The 17,829-nt window shown below is 37.3% G+C and overlaps 1 protein-coding gene across 3 annotated transcripts in view; it reads right to left on the bottom strand.

The window, feature by feature from the left end:
- The window catches only part of GRXCR1 (glutaredoxin and cysteine rich domain containing 1), a 296,287-nt gene that overhangs the window by 232,804 nt on the left and 45,654 nt on the right, over positions 1-17,829 (bottom strand). For all 3 annotated transcript variants that reach the window (XR_008958378.1, XR_008958377.1, XR_008958376.1), the window contains exon 3: positions 4,190-4,348. The gene's annotated coding sequence lies outside the window, so the exon portion shown is untranslated. The remainder of the gene's footprint in view (positions 1-4,189; positions 4,349-17,829) is intronic.

The following is a 17,829-nucleotide window of genomic DNA, read 5'->3' as shown; positions in this document are numbered from 1 at the left end:
TCCTCCACCTTCTTTATTTTTGTGTGTATAATAACACCTTAACATAAGATCTACCATTCTTAGAAAAATTTTAAGTTCACCACAGTATTGTTATAAATCTATAATAATTGAAACAGTATGGTACTGACATAAAAACAGACATAAAGACAAATGAAACAGAATAGAGAGCCCAGAAATAAACCCTCTCATATATGGTCAACTGATCCTCAGCAAAGATGCCAAGAATACACAATGGGGAATGAATAGTCTTTTCAAGAAATGGTGCTGAGAAAACAATACCCACATGCAAAAGAATTTAATTGGACCATTATCTTACACCACACACAAAAATTAACTCCAAAGGGGGTAAAGACTTAAACAAGAGACCTGAAAATGTAAAACTCCCAGAAGAAAACATAGAGAAAAGTCTTCGTGACATTGGCCCTGGCAATGATGTCTTGGATGTAACACCCAAAGCATAGGCAGCAAAGGCAAAAATAGACAAATGGGATTACATAAAACTAAAAAGCTTTTGCACAGCAAAGGAAACAATAAACTCATAGGACAACCTATGAAATGGGAAAAAAATATTTGTAAACCATATATCTGATAAAGGGTTAATATCCAAAATAAGTAAGGCCTTCCTACAACTTAATAACAAAACACAAAGAATTCAATTAAAAAATGGGCAAGGGATCTGAATAGAAATTTCTCCAAAGAAGACATACAATGGCCAACAGGTATATGAAAAGGTGCACAACATCACTCTCATCAGGAAAGTACAAATCAGAACTACAATGAGATATCAGCTCAATATTCTTATTAACACATTGTAAAGGAGTGGACCACCACCTGTGCTCATGCTAACCAGATTCCATAGCCCCTTGAAAGCCAACCCCAGGGGGAGTCAAGATGGCAGAAGAGTAGGAGAACCTCATTTCATCTGGTCCTTTGAATTTAGCTAGGTAACTACCAAATCATTCGGAACACCTATGAATTCAACCTGAGATAAAAGAAAGCCAACCCCATGAAAGCAAAAACTGCCATTCCCCCAACAAAAGGGCAGCAGAAGGGAAAGCAGTCAGGGACTCTAGAGTCAACCTGCCTTATTTTCTTTAGGTTTTCTCAAGGTACACATTATGTCCTTCTGTGTGTTGAATAATAAGTAATTTTGAGCACGCACAGAGTACTGCATAAGCATGGAACTGTTCATTCCTTTCAAAATGGAAGGTCGTGATCTCTGTGTCTCATTAGTAAAGCAGCAGAGAAAGAGCTGGAAACCTGGTTCCAAAAATTCCAGCTCTGTTGTGGAATTTTAAACAAGTGATTTAACTTCTATGTAAAACGGGGATAGTAATTCTTCACCATAAACATTTCTCAGGATTGTTTCAAGGATCAATTTAGATCACATAAATGTGCAAAGAGCCCAAGATCTATCAAGGAATTTTGTGTAGTTCTATAAATATAATATATAGTACAAAGTGGGAAGTGTAAGATTCCAGCTATTAAATAGTGAAGAAATGTTAGAGTATCATTTTTTCAAACCCTAATAAAATAATGAATCTAGGCAATACTCAACAAGGGCTACTAACATCACACAAAAAAGAAAGAGACAGACATTATCTATGATGTATTCCTAAAGGAGGGTTAAAAAAGAACATAAATCAGATCAAAGCATTAAGCCAAACCTCTAGATCTAATTTCTAGTTTTCAGAAATACAGGAGGCAAAAGTACACATTAAAGGACACCACTAGGAAGCAAAGACCCAAGTCCAGAATTAAGGAAATTCTACAAGAAAAAAATTGCTTCATTTCTTTAACATACGGCTAAGGGAAAAAAAAGAGATGGGGAATCTATGGATTAGAAGAGGCATAAGAGATATGTGAGAACCAAACTTATGTGAAAACACCAGAAATTGATTCAAACAAACCAAGATTTTTAAAAATCATTTTGGAGACAATCAGGAAATCTGAACACTGACTGGATATTTGTTGATATTAAGAAACTACTGCCATTTTTTTAAGTGTGACAGTGGTCTTGTGGTTATGTTTTTAAGCAATTCATTATCTTTTAGAGATACAAACTGAAATACTCATGGATGAAACGATATAATGTCTGAGATTCTCCTCAAAAAGACCAGAAGGTGTAGGGGTTGGGGGGGTGCAGGTAAAAATGGGAAAATATAAGCATAGTATTTAAGGTACAATAAAAAATGTTATTTAGAAGAACCTCGACTATGCTATGCTCTCTGTGGAGTATCTTAATATTCACCCATCACAAGCATAATTTATGCTATCACAAGCTCTAACAAGAGCTCAGGAGTCAGAAATCACAAAACTTAGAAATTTATTATTATTATTTAATACTAAACTTTGAAGTCTTAAACACATGCATCAGTGAGAGGAATGCCTGTTTATTTGCATGGCAGGCTAGACATTTTCAGACCACAGCCTTTTAGTTTACACATCCTTCTACTTTTTTCAAAGTATAACGGGAAGGGTGGGCTTTATCATTTTAATCATTAAGGAAATCTTAAGAACTCTTGTGAGAGATCTATGGTCACTGGCCGTAACCCTCAAAAAACAAAGTGTTCTTACGGTACTTTTTAAAAACTGGTTTGTGGTGTACTATGTTCTTTAGGCTCCCAGACCCTTGGCTACACATGCTACAAATACATTTCAGGTGCAGATTATTTGCATTATTAAACTTTATAGTCCATAAAATTATTCATCTGATTAAAAATTTTGAAATGCTAGATTTCTAAGAAGATGAAAGCAAATTACCAGCCAACATTTCTATTTTTAGCAGATTAAATAATCATAATATAAATTAATAGACTTCAAAGCATCTAGGCTTTATACACACTTTGTAAAAAAAAATACGATACTAAATTTTGGAACAGCTGGTACATTGAAAATTTAAAAATGTATCTTTTTTTTTTTAAAGATTTTATTTATTCTTTCGACAGAGAGAGAGACAGTCAGCGAGAGAGGGAACACAAGCAGGGGGAGTGGGAGAGGAATAAGCAGGCTCTCAGAGGAGGAGCCTGACGTGGGGTTTGATCCCAGAATGCCAGGATCACACCCTGAGCCGAAGGCAGATGCTTAACGACTGAGCCACCCAGGTGCCCCTAAAAAATGTATCTTTATTTTTATTTATTTATTTATTTAAGTAGGCTCCATACCCAGTGTAGAGCCAAATATGGGGCTTGAACTCATCACCCTGAGATCAAGACCTGAACTGAGATCAAGAGTCAGACACCTAACCGACTGAGCCACCCAGGTGCCCCTAAAAATGAATCTTTAAAAGCTCAACCTCAAGAGTCCTCGGTAGAACCCAGTCTGCCCAACTCTATACACCACCTTTGCTTCAATTCTTAAAACCTACACCAGTTTGAATGTAGTTCTATCATCACGTGATGTCCCAAACAAAATGAAGAGAAAATCCCAGTCATTCCACCTCAACCACATGAATCTATCCTCCTTTCATTAAATGATGGAAATCATATAGGTTTGCTAGGGCTGCAGTAATAAAGTGCCACAAACTTAGTGGCATAAACAACTAAAATGAGTTGTCTTGCAATTACAGAGGCTGAAAGTCCAACATCAAGGTATCAGCAAGGTTGGTTCTTCTTGTTGGCTGTGAAGAAGAATCTGTTCCTTGGACCACCCCCCCCACTGTCCCCCCAACCCCGCCGCCCAGCTTCTGAAGGTTTGCTAACAACTTGTGGCATTCATTGGCTTACGGAAGCATCCTCCGATTTCTGCCTTCATCTTCACGTGGCATTCCCTCTGTGGACTTGTCTGTGTCCAAATCTCCCCTTTTTATAAGGACAACAGTCAGAGTGGATTCCCACTCCACCACAGCTTGACTCATCTAACTTAACCAATTACATCTGCAATGATCCTATTTCCAAATAAGGTCACATTCTGTGGCATGAGAGGTTAGGACTTCAGCATTAAATTTTGGAGGTAAACAACTCAATGTGTAACAGGAATTAAGATAATTTGCTTGTGTGGTACACATATTCAATCATCCAGGACATACACAAGGCAGAAAAAAACCCAATCAAGTTAGAAGGAGGAACTCTGCATATCAAAGTTGTATAGATCTGTTTCATTTCAATAACTCATTAATGCACAAATTCAAGAAAACAATGAATAAATAGCCATGACATATAGGTGTAACAGAGGATAAAAAAGTACATACATCGGGGCACCTGGGTGGCTCAGTCATTAAGCAGCTGCCTTCGGCTCAGGTCATGATCCCAGGGTGACGGGACCGAGCCCCGCATTGGGCTCCCTGCTCGGTGAGCCTGCTTCTCCCTCTTCCTCTGCCTGCTGCTCCCCCTGCTTGTGCTTTCTCTCTCTGTCAAATAAATAAATAAATGAAAGCTTTAAAAAAAAAAAAAAAGTACACACATCATTAAGGACAGCCTGACTCATGTTTCATGCACTGCACAGACTAACAATGTTTAAAATTCTCATTCAACATTTATTTTACTATCAGTGGAAAGAAACTGATATCTTCTTAATAAAATTATATACTTTTTTCATTTCAAAATCATGCATTAAACCTAAAATAACATTTACTTCTATTAGGGAAATTCTTCCTGTTCACAGTTTTCTGTCATTCACACCTGAACAATGTTAATAATTCAGACTCTCTAAGGATCAAGGTAGGTTACAAGACTATAGTTACAGATAATTGTTCGACAAATATTTGAAAGTTTTTTTGACAAAATAATTCCTGTATTTCTGTAGTTCTTGATCCCTTTTCAGTTTTCTTTGGCAATTTTTAAACTAGATAAATCTTGAGAACTATACTTAAAGGTTCAAAATCTAGATTAAAAAATAAATCACTCATTCTCATCACAGAGTACTATATTAGACTTCCAGCTGACTGTAACTGCTGACTGCTGGTTTTAGAGTGCGTAGCACAACCCAATGTACCCATGTATCCCAAACATATTGCATGAAGACAAAAGGACACTGAAGAGGAACCTCTTAAGATTTTCCAATTATTGGCCATGTATATTTCAGAGATAGAGAGCAAGAACAGTATGCCTCTTTCTGGTTGTTTAAGGCATTATTTATGGAACTGTGACTTAATGAACACCATGCTTTCCATTCATTCCAGTGAGAGTTTAGTATCTCCTTATGAATTGGAGCCCCAGGAAGCTCTTTGATATGTCTATTAATTAGTTTTGCCAATTAGCAGGGAAAATGACCATATAAATGACCACAAAAAGATTAGAAATACCTAGTGGTTAAAGGAAATACCCAGAACAACCCTGTGGTCTGTCTTTACCCAGCTTTATGCACCAGGGAAATCAACTGTTCAACAGTGTAGTGCATAGACTCTGGACTAGACATCTGGGTACAAATCTTACTTCTGGCACTTACTAGCTATGTGACCTTGAGCAAACCATTTGACCTTTCTGTATTTCACTTGTTTCTTGAGCAATATGGTAGTGACAACAGTACTTGTTCCCTGACTTTTATGCAGATTAAATATGTTAATACCTGTAGACTGTTGGGAACAATGCCTGGCGCATTCTAAATACAAATGCTAGCCATTATTAGAAATTTGTAACTGAACAGTAAACTATTTTGTTGTGATGTTAAGTGTTGATGTGAAACAAGTGTATTTCTTTGTTGGCATGGAGTGGGCAGTGAAGCAGCTGGCCATATATTCTATCCAATAAGATTCCTAAAAGGAAATCACTGCCCTCTCTCTCTCTCTCTCTCTCTCTCTCTCTGGGGTAGCTCCGCCCACCAGGGAGAGGTTCTCTGACCACACCGATCCTGTCAGAAACGTTTTGGGAAGAACTTTGCTAAACAGAAGAGCAGCCTAGAGCATACTCAGCTTACCAAGCCAGCCTCCTACGTCCCCTCAGTTAGCATGCACAGACTTCTTTTTGCCAGACAGTTGAGACTATGGATCCCAACATCTACTAGGAACTTTCCCTCTAACCTCTTCTAAATTAAGGGAAGATGGGAACCAATCTCATTGTTGTGTTGTGTTGTTCAACCTGAAAGCACATGTGGATGTGCTTTCTTGCTGTTAGATACAACCAAAGTTGCAAGAACCCAAAAATACATCTGAAAACTAAGAGCCCTCAACCACCCTAATATACACCCTAAACTATTCTTCTGGTCCAGCCACTCTACAGATGATTTTATCAGTAATTGCAAAACAGAAAAGAATTTTAGAAAACCATAATTAAAAGCCACAAATTACAAATTCCACAAGATGAACAAAAGTTCACGAGGGTGGAGCAGGAAAATTACCATGTACTGGAGGAGGTAGATAAGCAAGAGGAAAGAGACTAAGGTTTAAGAAGATTTGACAATGGAAGCATAGGAACTGTGTCTTGAAGAGCATGTGACAATTTACAATGTTTTATCTGCCCTGAAAGAAGTAAGGAACAGACCCATTTCCAACCTTAAAAATAGCTCACTATAGCAGTGACTATACTAGAATCAACAGTATCATAGGAAGAGAGTGGCACTGAGAGCTTGGAAAGAGATTCACCTACTTACTTGCTCACTAAGCCCTGCGCACCCATCTTCTACAGGATCACTAAAGCAAGGGTAAGAGCCTATGGAAAGAGTACAGATGCATGTTTATTTATCTCATGACAAATGGACATGAGCACAGAACGGGAGTCTGCACAGATAGAACTAAAAGACAAGAATTTAGATTATAAAAATATTTAAGCATACAATAGCCTGTCTCTCACAACTTCACACTGAATGATTTTTATTGCCACTCATGTCAGTTGTGACCTTGCATATCTCATTGTAATTAAATCCTTTTTAAAAAATTTGTCAGTTAACACGATCTGTAGTGCTCAGAGGTAATAGTAACACAGCTACCAAGAAAGAAACAGTTGCCCCTGACATTCAGAATTGGCAAATACCTAGGTGTGGAGTTATTGCCTGTTCCCACGTGTGATGTACATGTGGATAGGGATGAGTAGAATTAATTGTCAATTATATATACATTTAGTTATATTTGCAGCAATGCGATACTTCTAAAGATATAAGAGAGATGATATACAGTGCCTAATTTTATGCCCCCTTGCCCGGAAGACTAAAATCTATTTGGGAAGGTAAAACATGTATCTGTGAAAGAATAAGTAAATCACTGTGCAAGATGGTACACAATTAAATGTCAAAATGAATGCCAGAAGCCATAATATTCCTGAGGGAAACCACTATGAGCTGGAGCAATAGCAGACCTTGTCACAAGAGGAGAGGCATGGGCTAGAACATGAAGAACATGTATTATTTACATAAAACAGAAAAGATTTAATGGGGCACCTGTGTGGCTCAGTCAGTTAAACATTTGACTCTTGATCTTAGCTAAGGTCTTGATACCAGGGTTTTGAGTTCGAGCCCCATGTTGGGCCCCATGCTGGGCGTGGAAACTACTTAAAAAAATTTAATATGCAGTCATATTAAATTAAATTAAATTAAATTAAATTAAATTAAATTAAATTAAATCTCTCAGTCGGAGAGAATACAGTCAAGAAAGGCCAACTCAAGAAAGTTATCTCTACAAGTGAGGACATAAAGAGAGTATTGGAGAGGCCAAAGATAAGGATCTGATTAGATTATTAGATAGACTGAAAAGCCAAAGTTGGGAATTTGGGACTTTTCCTATAGTCAAGAAAGAATCACTTATACCTTCCAAGGCAAAGCAGAATATAGAGAATCTAGTTTGGTTTGCTTTTACTTGGTTGGTTTTTAGGTACCCTTGTCTGTTCTAATGAATGGGAATACGAATAACACCAAATATCAAGCCAAAAACCATGTAAATTTGCCTTTGGATGGCATTACATGTATGATTCGATACTTTCTTGAGAGAGTAATTCCTATAAATTCTACTGTAAGAAATGAAATAAGAAAAAAAAAATTCTCCTCCCAATTCATCCCTCTACCTTTTCTGCAAGACCCACCTAGCTCAGGAATTTTATAGGACTAGACATCTCTTGCACCAGAGAAAAATTAGCTAGGCTTTGTTTTGAAAGCCTAGGTACAAAGTTCTATCCGATTATCAGAAAAGGAGGGGGTTTGATGGTTATGTAGAAAGAGAGGGTACAACATAGGGAGAATTGGTTCACCAAAGAGTGAAGGGATTGGGAGGAAGTTTCACTTTGTGGACAGCATAGGAAAGGGTTTCTCATGTTTCACCAATATTCCTAGGTATGGCAGGACCTCCTCGAGTTCAGCATGTATAGATACCTTGGACACTGAGCAAAAGGCCCTGATAGTCAAGACTGGAACAGCATAAAACTTTGGGACTATGGGTGATGGATCCCCTGACACTTAAGGAGACAAAAAAGCAGCTTAGCCAATGACCATGAAACTAAGACCAGAGGTAGTCTTCAAATAGGCTTCTTAAAATAGGCTGAATTTCTTAAAATCATTGAAGTAGTTTTCCCCATAAACTCTTTTGGGTGGGGAACCATATCAATGAAAGTTGATTTAGAAAAATAAAGAAATATGATATTTGGGGGCGCCTGGGTGGCACAGCGGTTAAGCATCTGCCTTCGGCTCAGGGCGTGATCCCGGCGTTATGGGATCGAGCCCCACATCAGGCTCCTCCACTATGAGCCTGCTTCTTCCTCTCCCACTCCCCCTGCTTGTGTTCCCTCTCTCGCTGGCTGTCTCTATCTCTGTCGAATAAATAAATAAAATATTAAAAAAAAAAAAAAGAAAGAAATATGATATTTGTCACAATTGAGGCCAATGGAGCAAATTTATAACCTTGTTCTCTTTTTCTCTTATTCTCTTAGAGTAGCACACCAACTCATTCCTTGGATGAAAATTAAGTCTTGAAGTTGGGTAAGGGGACAGAATCTTCCATAAATTGAAGGGATGCACAGTGAGTGAGAGGCCACAACCTCGCACCCCCCACTACTGAAGGTATTATCAGACAGCTGAGTTTGTGCAAGTGTAAAGGCACCCATGCAAACGTGTAACCAGCCATGTATGTTGAATGCCACTCATTAATCAGGGGAAAATCACTTCTACCGTTGTTATGCCAATTTATAAACTCTACTATAAACTTATTTCCAGCTTTACTGAAGTACAATGGACAAATAAAATCATATGCGTTTGAAGTGTACATGTGATGATCACATTGTGAGGGGATTACCACAATCGAGTTAATTAATTCATCCATCACCTCATAGTTAGACCCTGTTTTGTGTGTGCAGTAAGAACGTGTGAGATCTCCTCTCTGCGAATTCAAGTATACAATACAGTATTATTGACTACAGTCACCATGCTGTATATTAGAACCTTAGAACTTATTTATCTTATAACTTCAACTTTGTTCCCTTTGACCTACATCTCCCCATTTCTCCTAACCCCTAGACTCTGGCAACCACCATTCTACTATCCATTTCTATGAGATTGGCTTTTCTTTTCTTTTCTCTTTTTTTAGATTCCACCTATAAGTGACACCATACAGTATTTGTCTTTCTCTGTTTGGCTTGAAATAAATTATATATTTATTATAATTTATTATAATCTAATTATAATTATAACTAGAATTATTATAATGCCCTCCAGATTCATCCATATTGTCACAAATGTCAGGGTTTCCTTCTTTTTGTATGGCTTAATATATCATTTATAACACATTATATATGTGTGTATATACATATATATGCATATATAACATATATATACATATTATATATTCTATATTTCATATATATATATATATATATCATGTATCACATTTTCTTTATCCATTCATCTCTCAATGGACACCTAAGTCGTGTCCATATCTTGGTTATTATGAATAATGCTGCAATAAACATGGGAATGCATACATCTCTTCTAGATACTGATTTTTTTCTTTTGTATATATACCAAGAAGTGAGATTGCTGAATCATATGGTAGTTCTGTTTTAATTTTTTGAGGAACCTCTGTATTGTTTTCCACAGTGGTGGTACCATTCAGGTACAAATTTTGATAATGATATTTAAAATGCTAAGTGCTAGGGACTAAATGATTATGTCCCTCCCCAAAAATTATAAATGGAAGCCCTGGGGCACCTGGGTGGTTCAGATGGTTAGGCGTCTGCCTTCAGCTCCGGTCATGATCCCAGGGTCCTGGGATAGAGCCCTACATTGGGCTCCTTGCTCAGCAGGAAACCTGCTTCTCCCTCTGCCTCTGCCACTCCCCCTGCATATGCTCTCACTCTCTCTCTTTCTCTCTCTCTCAAATAAATAAAATCTTTTTAAAAAAAAAATGGAAGCCTAATCCTCAATGCGATGGTGTTTGGAAGTGGAGCCTAGAGATTAAGATGAGGTCATAACAGTAGAGCCCCACAATGGGATTAGTGCCCTTATAAAAAGAGGAAGAAAGCAGAGTTCTATCTGTCTCTGCCATATGAGGACACAGCAAGAAGGTGGGCCATTGCAAACCAAGAAGAGGGTCCTAACCAGACACAGATTCTGCTAGCACTTGATTTTTGACTTCTCAGCTTTCAGAACTGTGAGAAATAAATGTTATTTGAGCCATCCAATCTAAGTTAGCCCAAACTAACTGAGAAAATAAGTAACTACCTCTAGATGCTTGTGGATTCTTCTTAGGGTCTTTCAGATGCCATCCCTAATATATAGAGTTTACTTGTATATGGACCCAGATAACGCTGTTTATCCTGGGATAATTTCAAAATAAATTATAGACTATAAAATATTAGGGTGTTGTGTTCTATGCATTCTTTTCCAATAATTGTTAATATATGCAAAATTGTTACATTTAACTAGGATAAACATCTATTTTAAAGACGAGAAAACAGAAATCTACTTACTAGTTTTGTGATTATTTTAAGCCTCACATGTTTTATTTATATAATATGGTCATTGTGTTAAATACATATGATAACGAATATAAAGTTCTTTTCTCAGTGCCAGGCATTCAGGAAAAATTCAATCAATTATAATTGCAACATTCCAAATGAAATATAAATGAATTAAAGACTTTTTAAGCCCTCACTTTAATATCTGAGGACACTGCCTATCAGCAGTATTCGAATTTCACCCTTAGATAAAAGCTTAGAGCTAATTTAAGAATAATTCCTCCAAGAAACTGAAGTTTAAAGAAGGTTTTGATTTGCTTGAGATAGTATAGAAAATCTTATTATAGCTAAAGTCTGACAAAGGTCTAATATTGGCCAATAAAACCGAACTAGCACATTTATGAATTAAATCCTCTTTCTGTTTTAGTTAATATAACTCTACTCGGTGTACCACATCCCAAGAATGTTCCATCCCAGATACCTGTGTTTCTTAGAAGCCATCCCAAGCTTCCTACTATGTCAGCTTGTTCATTTCCCTCTGCTCTTTCCATTATCCTCCTTTTGTCCTAATGTCAAGAGATGAATGACATCATTCTAGAGCATTGCCTGGTGGCCCTATCTCTGGCTTTATCCTACCACTACCGCTCTCAATCCTGGTCCAATCCCAGGTTAGTTCCCTACCGACTCACCAGTTGGCAAAAAATCAATGTGTGTCTAGCCCTGGGAACTACAAGGGTTAAAATGGAAATGGCAATGTAGAAACCCAAAGTCAAAGGCTCACTTCCTACTCTTGGTACAAGACTCAATTCAGGAAGAATATGCCCAATGATGCCAGCAGACATTGGGAATTTTACAGAGCGTGCTGAGTAATTTTTGGCCTTTCCACAATTTCTGGCATGCACAGTGCATTCAAAGGCTATTAATCCATCAATGATTCTTTTTCTCAAATTACTAAAACTCCAACATCCAAACTTTTTTTCCTTTCCTAGTCTTTGTTTCGAAACAGACATTAGAGAGAGTCTAATTCAGTCTCCCAAACAACATCAACCTTTGTAACACTCCCTTCAGGTACCAGTCAGCTACATTGTTTCAGATCCAGATATTAGAAGTCCATAGTTAGACTCAGCTGAAATCTATCATTCTGTAACTTTCAGCTGCTGATCAGAAAATCAATCCTAAAACCGAAGTCTTTCAAATTTGGTAAGAATCTTAAGAGTATTCTGTTCTCTAGAATTTCCACAAACAAATTGAATCTCTTTCCACATCAGAGCCCATATTAGTTAGCTTTTACTGAATAACAAATCATCCCAAACACACACTTAGTATTTCTCATGATTTTGAGGGTCAGCTGGGTAAGGCTTGCAGTCTGGCTGGCTCGGCGGTGGCAGGGTGGTCTAGGATGGTAGTAACCATCCTGATTCACACATCTGGCAGTTATTAGGCTCGTGGTTCTAGAGGTGGCCACAGCTGAGACAGCTGGCACTCTGGGCTTCTTCATATGATAGTTTTAAGGTAATTAAGATCAATGCTTTTCCAGCTTCTGATGTACCATGGTTGCTAATTTGGCCAAGGCAAATCACACAAGTGTACCGGGTTTGACGGTGTCCCCGCTAAGATTCGGGTCCTACCCAGAAACACACAATGTGACTTTATTTGGAAATAATGTTATTGTCAGTGTAATTAGTCAGGTTAAAGTGAGGTCATCCTGGAGTACAGTGGGCCTTTAAACCAATACAACATATATCCTTGTATGAAGAAAAGAAGAGACACAGAAACACAAAGGAAGAATGCCATGTGATGATTCAAAGAGCCTGAGGATTGCCAGCAACATCAGAAGCTAAGGGAAACGCATAGAACAGATCCTTCCCTAGAGCCTTCAGAAAGAGCACAGCCTTGCCAAAACCTTGACTTCGGACTTGTAGCATCCGAACTGTAAGAGAATACATTTCTATTTTTTGAAACTACTCAGTTTGTGGTTGGTTGTTATGCAGCCCCAGGAAACCAGAGACTCAAGGGAGGCTCTGGAAACATGTTCCTGCTTTGTCAGCTCTGCTGTGGGTATGAGCAAGAGAGAAAAGGGTTGGTAATGGCTGTTGGGTATAGTTCATGAGCAACCAACCAAGAGCATCTAACATACCGCCCCAGAAACACATGATATTTTGAGGCAAACAGACTGATGTGGTCACTACCATATACAGGATTTCTAGAGATGACAATTAGCAAGCAATGTGTTCATCATATAGGAGGGGATAGAGAATAGTAATTAAGCATGGGGGCTCTGAAAGCAAACTTTCTGAGTTCCAATCCCACCTTATAATTTACCAGGTATATCACCATGGATAAATTACTTAACTTCTCTTGTCTCAGGTCTTCCATCTTAAAGATAGTAATTGTACCCACCCATAGGGTTGTTAAATGTATTGCACTTGTTGCAATGTCTGCTGCATGGTAAATTCCCTATGCACTTCCACTCTGGAATAAGGTAAGGTCCAAAGATGGACAGGAACAACAATGTTATAGCACATGAATTTACATTAAAAACCTGGAAGACCACTTAAGAAACAACTAAAAGTGATTACCTGTGGTAGGGAAACGGACTTTTTAGTGAATACGTTTTATATATTTGAGTTATGTGAATGTGTATTATCTAGTCAAAAAAATCTTTAAAGTCCCCATTATGTATTTATGTCAATTATATTTATTATTTCACAAAAGCATGAGGAAAATATTTTCCAAAATGTTAACAATGGTTGTCTTCGGATGATTGAGTAAAGCACTTTATTTATGTGTTTTTACTTTTCCGGAACTCTTTTGTGGTAAGCAGGATAATCCACCCTCCAACCCCCATCAAGAAAGATGTCTGTGCCCTCCTAATCTCCAGAACCCATAAATGTGTCAGGTTACAGAGCAAAGAGGAATTAAAGTTGTGCAGATGGAATGAAGGTGGCTAATAGTTGGTCCTTTAAATAGAAAGATTCTCCCAGATCATCTGGGTGGACACAATATAGTCATGAGTCCTTAAATATGGAAGAGAGAAACAGAAGAGTCAGAGTGATGCCATGTGAGAAACACTGAGTGGCTACTGCTGGTGGGGCGAGGTGGCAAGGGACAATGTGCCAAGGCGGCCTGCAGTGGACAGAAGCTGTAGAAGGCGAGAAAATGGATTCTGCCCTGGAACCTTCAGGAAGGAACAGAGCTCTGCCAGCTCTTTGATTTTAACCCAATGAGCCCCATTTTGGAGCTCTGACCTCCAGAACTTAAAATAGTAAGTTCGTGTTGTTTGAAGCTGCTAAATTTATGATAATTTGTAGCAACAGGATACTAATACATTCCTTCTGTGTTAAATAATGAGAAATGTACATATTATAACAATCAGAAAAAAATAAGATAAAAAAATGTATATATACATACAAACCTGAAATGTGACCAGAGTACTAAGTTACATTTGTTTGTGCGTATGAGAGGCATCGATGAGATGATACACACCAGTAACTTGTGATTATTCAGGGACTTGGTCCCAGGGCACACAGGCAGTCTTCAGAAGGCACAAAGAGGCAAGTGTGTGCTCCCACACTTCTGGCATTGTTACTTTTCATTCTACTCATTCTGTAGCTGTTCACCTACCGTGCCACAGGCAGCAAGCATCCCATATATGCCCAGCCTTCAGCACAAGTGCAGATTTTACAAGAAATAATAAAATCAAAATATGAAAAGGAAAGACATATCAAAAAGATATGCGCCAATACAACATCATTGTTTGAACAGCAGGAAATGTTCTGAGGCACCCGACAGAAATCTGTTTCTAATGTGATGCACCTAGTTTTCCAGAGAACAGAAAATTGCCTGTTATAAATGCATTGTCATGATGACAATTGGAAAAAGAATGAAATTGGACCAAATTTCTTTGTAGTTCATTGTACCTTTGAAACCTAGAGTCCTAAAAGACCTGTACATCATAGTAGCTTGATGTTTTCTAAAGATGAGAAATAAAAGCAGTTGAAAAATCTTTAAAGAACAGAAGCTAAGTCGTTCTTGTAAGAAAAGTGTCTAACTCAAGCTTTTTCTTAAACTGTATATTTCCTTCTTGATTATGAAAGTAATACATGCTCATTATAGAAAATTCAGAGAATACAGAAACGTACCTAGAAAAAAAATATTAATCATTCATATCCAGAGGAAACCACTGCTAAAATTTTTGCTATATTTTCTCCCATTTTATAGGCTTTTTTTCATAGTAAAGATATAATAGATAATATAGTATGTAGATTTTTAGTTTCCTTCTGTTAACATTAAAACAGTAGCCTTTAACTCAGAATGTAAAATTATAAAGCCATAATTTTTATATTGTATAACTTCTATATTTGCATCCATTATGTGACTGTACCAAAATATATTTACTTTCTCTAGTGTTGAATAATTAGGTTGTTTCTAACTGTTCACCATTTATAAGTAATGCTGCAACAAATAACTTATATGTAGTTTTTTCTACATTAAGGATTATTTCTTTAGGATCAAGAAGTGGAATAAAATAATTCAGAAGTGGAATAGCTGAACTGAAATATAAGAACATTTTTGAATATTTTAATACATATTGCTAAAATTCTTCGTAAAGATAGATGGATGGATAGATAGATAGATATCCTCAAGCAAAGCTTGAGATAGTCTGTATTACCAACTCTTGCAAGTACTGGGTATTATTGCCTTTTTTTTTTTTTTTTCAGTTCCTCGATCTTTTATTTTAAAGCCATCATACTGAAATCCAGGGACATTGGTTCATTAATTTGAGCATAATTAAAAGCTAACAATTCTAAATTATAGCAAATGGATCAAAAGTAGATATAATTTGTCTTTTCAGGTCCCTCTGCCTAGAGCTGAAACAGATCTGGGGTCAAACTACATTGGATTTATATCCCATCTTCACCATTTCTTAGTTAAGTAATCTTGGGCAGATACCTTTCTAACCCTCAATATTCTCATCTCTAAAATGGAAGAGAAAATAAAAATTTACTCCAAAACATAGAGTTGTGATGAGCACTTAATGAGATAATCCTTGTACCATGCTTACTGTAATATCTGCCACATGGTAAATAATCAGTGGTAGCTATCATCATCATTACAATTAAAGTGCCACTGCACCTATTAGTAATGTATTTACATCCTTCCTGCAAAACACATCTAAGTCCCGCCTTATCCGAAACCTCAGACTCCACATGGAGAAAGTCATCTTGGGAGATAGGCTTTGTGCAATTTATTTGTCGTGTATTCTATGCCACCATTATAATTATCCCTTCATTCCCCATCACCCCAACAAGTCTACACATTACTCAGTACACAAAAATGTACTCTTAATCACCTTTGTCTGTTTCACCCATTTCCCCACCCACCTCCCCTCTGGCAACCACCAGTTTGTTCTCTGTATTTGAGTCTGTTTATCTTTTTTTCATTGTTCACTTGTTTCTTAAATTCCACATATGAGTGAAATCACATGGTATTTCCCTTCCTCTGTCTGACTTATTCCGCTTAAACTTTATACCTTCTAAGTCCATCCATATGTTGTGGCAAATGGCAAGATCTCATTCTTTTCATGGCTGAGTAATATTCCTCTGTGTGTGTGTGTGTGTGTGTGTGTGTGTGTGTGTGTGTGTGTGTGTATACCACTTCCTCTTTACCCCTTCATCTATTGATGGACACTTAGGTTGCTTCTATATCTTAACTATTGTAAATAATGCTGCAATAAACATAGGGGTGCATGTATCTTTTTGAATTAATATCTTTGTTTTCTTTGGGCAAATAGCTAGTTGTGGAATTGAGGGATGGTACGATCATTCTATTTTTAATTTTTTTAGGAACTTCCAATACTGCTTTTTTATGGTGGCTGCACCACTTTGCATTCCCACTAGTAGTGCAAGAGCGTTCTATTTTCTCCACGCCCTCACCAGCACTCATTATTTCTTGTCCTTTTTATTCTAACCATTCTGACAAGTGTGAAGTGAGATCTCATTGTGGTTTTGACTTGCATTTCCCTGATGATGAGTGATATTGAGCACCTTTTCATGTGTCTGTTGGCCATCTATAGGTCTTCTTTGGAAAAAAATGTCTATTCAGGTCCTCTGCACATTTTTTAATGGGATTATTATTATTTTTTTTTTTTTGGTATTGAGTTATATAAGTTCTTTAGGTACTTTGGATATAATCCCTTATCAGATGTGTCATTTGCAACTACCTTCTGCCATTCAAGAGGTTGCCTTTGCATTTTACTGATGGTTTTACTACTTTAAAATCTTTGTCAATCTGATGAACAGAAAGTATTTTATATTTATTAAAATTTATTTTTTAGTTAGGTTAAACACTTTGTTCACTTTATGTGTCCTTTTTTGTAAAAATTCTAGTTGCAACAGTATTGATTCATTGTTTGGGTTAATTTATATTAGAGTTTACAGCAGAGGCAAGGGAGATACTGAGTGAATGACAAAAGTGAATAGTTTATTATGTCAGTTTCAGGTCAGATACACCCAGAGAGCACCTTCTCTGACAAGCAAGTAATACCAACCACATAAAATCTGTAGAGAGTCTGATTTCTGCCTCCAGAGAAGCCCTTCCAAATATCACCCCCTAATGCAATGTTTGCACTCACAAAAAATGCTTAGTGAATGGCAGGAAATGAATCGCTACCGACACTTTCTTAAAAATTCTTACTTTCAAGAGCAAGTTGATGGTTCTGAAGAAGTCCAACTATACCATACCTGGGCAATCTCTAACAAAGCAAATGGAGGGAGGCAGATCAGAGCCAAGCACGTGCTGTAGTGCAGAGACTGTTCCCTAGTCCAGTGGATGCCCATGGAGATAATTCCTTTTCAAAGAGGGAGGGTCCCTAAGAGCTACCATTGTGAGATGAAGAACTGATTTTCACCAGTTATTTGTTCTCAAGAATATGAATCACAAATGGATTTGCATTAATGACATTTTTAGAGTGGCTTCATATAATTTTCATTGCATACTTTGTATATTGACTCTTCACCCT

This window comes from Ursus arctos, unplaced genomic scaffold (assembly GCF_023065955.2).
Source record: "Ursus arctos isolate Adak ecotype North America unplaced genomic scaffold, UrsArc2.0 scaffold_9, whole genome shotgun sequence".
NCBI lineage: Eukaryota > Metazoa > Chordata > Mammalia > Carnivora > Ursidae > Ursus > Ursus arctos.
The sequence above is the reverse complement of the archived record's forward strand: the minus strand, read 5'-3'. Positions and strand labels throughout refer to the sequence as shown.